Source organism: Vigna radiata, unplaced genomic scaffold (assembly GCF_000741045.1).
Source record: "Vigna radiata var. radiata cultivar VC1973A unplaced genomic scaffold, Vradiata_ver6 scaffold_309, whole genome shotgun sequence".
Classification (NCBI taxonomy): Eukaryota; Viridiplantae; Streptophyta; class Magnoliopsida; order Fabales; family Fabaceae; genus Vigna; species Vigna radiata.
In genome coordinates this window covers 20,627-24,879 of record NW_014543822.1, presented here as the reverse complement: position 1 = coordinate 24,879, position 4,253 = coordinate 20,627, and the positions used below count along the sequence as shown (strand labels likewise).

General features: G+C 42.2%; 1 long non-coding RNA gene across 1 annotated transcript; it reads left to right on the top strand.

Annotated features, from left to right (window-relative positions):
• Positions 1–362: 362 nt before the first annotated feature.
• LOC111241205 lies at positions 363–1,964 on the top strand. The gene is made up of 2 exons (XR_002667039.1): positions 363–1,042; positions 1,200–1,964. It is a non-coding gene; the product is annotated as an uncharacterized LOC111241205 (long non-coding RNA).
• Positions 1,965–4,253: the final 2,289 nt, after the last annotated feature.

Sequence of the window (4,253 nt, the reverse complement as noted above, 5' to 3'; positions counted from 1 at the left end):
GGGGTGCAAAAGGAAAGAGGGGTGCGTGTTAGCAGAAATAGGGGTACTGGCCGATTTTAACTCCTATAACCAGATTGGGCCAAAGCCCAGGTGGAAAGGGGTGGTAGAAAATGAAAAAGGGGCTGCAAACCAAATTAAATTTTTATAACAGATTGGGCCAAAGCCCAAGTGAAAAAGAGATTCGACTTAGCAGAAACGGGGGTGTAGAAAAGGATTTTTCCTTTTGTTTGTTTTAGGGTTTGGCCCAGCGCTGGCCCAAGATTCAGGAAAAATAATGAAAAAAAAGGATGTATGACTGAGGGGTTGCAGCAGGTAAGAAACGAGGGTGCACGAAGGAAAAATGTTTGGTTTCTTTATTTTTTATTTTTTTGAAGAAAAACGAAAAGAAGCAGCCCAAGACCCAGGCTAGGATTTTGCTTAGGGGTCGAATTTCATTCCCCTCACTCTGCATCCACTCAAAATCGCAGACACCCAACCCTCTTATCTGAACCAGAAGACCTAGCAGCAATCACCCCGCCACTCACGCACTCGTCGCTGCCTCCACCGAACGGCCACCGCGACGCCACCAAAGGGGTTGCTAGCGACCACCGTCGACCACAGCTCCCCACCGGTTGCCGCCGTCAAGCCTTCCCCTCTCCTTCTCTTTTCTCGTGTTAACCTAGGGTTGGGGGTTCCTTCTCAAATGCACCGCCGGCCACCACTGCTTTGAATCCAGCCACCGTGCCACCCTCTTCTCTCTTCGACGCCGACGAGCTCTGTCGCTGCTGGTGAGCTCTTCTTCCTCTCTCCTTCGCTCGCGAGCAAGGAAACCCCTTTCCTCTTCTTCAAGTCCAAGAGCGCCGCCACCAACAAGACAAAACGCCGTTGCCTCAGGTAGACCGGCTGTCGTTCATGCGCGCAACAGAGGCGTCGTGGTGACCGAAAATGGTTTCGATTTCCAGAGCAGTTAAAACAGATGCAGAGATTTTGGGTTGTTTGGCTATGCTAAGGCTGTGGTTGTGGCTGCACTGCGATTAACTTTAAACAAATTGGCATGGGATCTGTGAGTTGATTTCTCTATGTTTTGGATTGTTGCAGGTGAAAAATGATGTTGGATTCAGATGAAGAGCGTAGGCATCTTACTAGACAGAGAGTATGAAACGGCAAAAGAATGAGTCTTGGTTCTTAGTGATTGTTTTTGTTTCTGTGACTTTGTGCAGTGCAGGTTGAGGATGATGGTGTGATGCGTGAGTTGGGGTGGAGGTTCTAATGGGGTGGTTCAGGTGTCTTCCTTTTTTCGTTGTGTTTCTGGTTGATGATTGTGAGAACTTGGCCTATGGCTTGCTGGAATTTTGCTTCAGCGAAAAGGATTGGGAATAAATTTAGGAGATCTGTTTAGTTTTTGTTTCCTTTCCGAGTGCAATTTGAAAAAGGCAATGGTGTCGTGATGTTGAGGTATCATCGGGTTGACTCCTTTGTTGGTGGCTTGGGTTCGTGTTTCTCTTGATGGTGTTGGCTTTGGGTAACGAAACCAAAGATGGAGGAAGCAAGTTGTTCTGGGGAGCGGTCTCACATGGCAGGGGATTTCCGATTTGGTCTCCGTGTTTGTTTGATATAGGTGAAAGAGGATTTTGAGATTGAAGGTAGTTGCAGCGTTATCCAGATTGAAGGAGACCTATGGTTTGTTAGAGGGAGCAACTGCTTTTGTTTTATGTTTTCCTTTGCTTCATATGAGAACTGATATGAAAGGATTTTGTCTATGTTTCCTTCTTTCGATTTTTCTGGGTGTAAGTAAAGAGGGTGTTGGAGTCTTGCTGTTGGGGATACATGCCTATGTATGATGGATTTTGCAGGCATTGAAACTGCAAGTTTCTGGGTGCAGTTTTTGATTGACAAAGGATATCACAAAGTAAACTAACAACCATATCCACGCATACTTCATTCATAACAACATAGACATGTTTCATTCATATCAATTCCAGGAACATAGACATGTAACAGTTCAATCAATTCCAGCAACAGAGACATGTAACAGAGCAACAGGCATTCCCATACGACCAAGAACTTAGGGACGACAACTTACCTCCGACGCTTCAAAACAACTGGGGAAGATAAATGGTTCACCTCTCCTCTGGCCGTGAGGTCCCTTCTTCCTAGGTGGTGATGATCTGCTCTTGCCGTAATGGTGTATGAAAAATGTTGTGAGGGTAAGGTGTTTCTACTGCTTAAGCTACGATGGTGAGGTGTTGGGAGTGAGTGGAGCCGAGAAAGTGCAGAGCAAGAAGGGAGTCTTTTTGTTTTGTCAAGTGAGTCGTGTCGAGAGTGAATCCTGTAATCCTTTTTGAATCCCCCTCTTAGTGTCTTTGTATTCCCATTGTATCCGAGACCGTGAGATGTTTGCTGAATCTTTCTTTTGTTCCCTCGGTCTCTCTTTTCCTTCACGGACTAAAGCTAGAGTGTCCTACGATTTTTCTCTGCAATCCTGCCACCGTGTTGCCTGCTCTCTTGCCACCCTGGTGCCTGCTCTCTTGCTCTCATGGTCAGAGACTATCTTTCCAGTTTTGGTAATCAGCCAAAGATAATGTAGGTTTATGCATGGCTGAACAAAATATTTGCACCCAAAAAGTAGATAACGTGTAAAAAGAAAAGGATAGCAGAGTTGACCTTTTTTTATTATTATATATATTTTTTTTATCTATTTTCGTTTTTTTCTTTTTTTTTTCTTTGTTTTTTTTAGTAAAGGAAGATAAAAAATAAAAAAAATAAAAATGAATAAAAAGACTAAGGTACAAATTAAATAAAATAAACACCCTAAACAAAAATTAAAATAAAAAAAGTAAAACAACATAAAAATAAAATAAGATAGTATAATTCAATAACAAAACAAAATAAAATTAGAGTAAAAACGATATAAAACAAAATAACGAAAATTAAAATAAAATAAATAGGGTAAAATAAATTTACTTATTTGACTATCCGGACGAAATTGGGTATTGACACATATCTTGCAATTTAAGTAACGTAACATTTTTAATGTGCAGGATGAGTTGGTTGAGCAACAAACACAGGGAACATTGACTCCCCAAGGTAGGAAGGACATATTAACAACGGTCATTGGAAAATCGGAGCACCCAGGACGTGTACGTGCAGTTCCTGGGTCCATTGGTCGTCGTGAGTACTTTGGCCCTGTACAAAAAACAACTCAAACACCACAACCAACGAATCAGGAGGCATTGAGGCAGATGGATCTTCAGTGGGAAGAAAGATTTCGTCAAATGGAGGAGTGATTCAATAAGCACATACGAGAACAAAAACAAATACAAATAGCGCTTGAAGAGAAGTTGCAATCCCATGGTGTGCCCACTGAAACTCCCACACCCTCTCCTGCTAGTACCAAAGGATCCTGCTCTGCTGTTGAACCTACTAACTATAGTGGTCAGTATGACTTGTTGGTTGAAGGGGATCCCGCATGCATTGTGGCTGTTGGACGAGTAGTTGTGGGAGGAGACATTATTCATGGTGTTCCCATACCACCCCAGCACGTGCGTGTCATGATTGACAAGCTTCAGGATCCCCAGGCTTAGGTCCCTGTACCCACTCCAGAAGTTCAATTTGTGGGAGAGGCCGTAGGAACTTTTTCAGCTTGGCCTAGAGGATTGGTTGTCACACACATTGGTACACAACAGGTATAATATTTGTATCATTGGCTATTTTATATTATAATTTCAAAATATTTGTTCATAACTTTAGTTCACACATCCTCAAAAGCAACCGATGCATGAGGCACCAATACCTGAATATGATGATGGTCATGATGGTGATGACATGGCTGAATCGGAGGATGATATGATAGCAAAACTACTGACAAGAATTCCTAGGTTCAATAAAGGATCAATACAAATATACTGGGATTGAAGAGTATTTGGTCTCCCCCCCCCACTTGCCAGTATATATCACATTCAATGATGTATCGGAGATCATTTCGGGAGGCAAGTGGTTGAATATTTCCGTTATTCAACTCTGGTGCATGTAAGATAGTTAATTTTGTCTACCATAATATTTTAATTTAGATGCCTACTTTGTAATAAGTTAACTTTGTTGTTATAGGTACATGGACATAATCATTGTAGATCAAGGTCGGTCTTCCGTTTACGGATTTGTTGAACCTCAGATCGTTCAACGTTGCGGTAACACAGCTTAAATGAAACAATTATTTGCAAACATGGATGACTAAGTCAAATAAAGACATATACCTTGTGCCATACATTGACGGG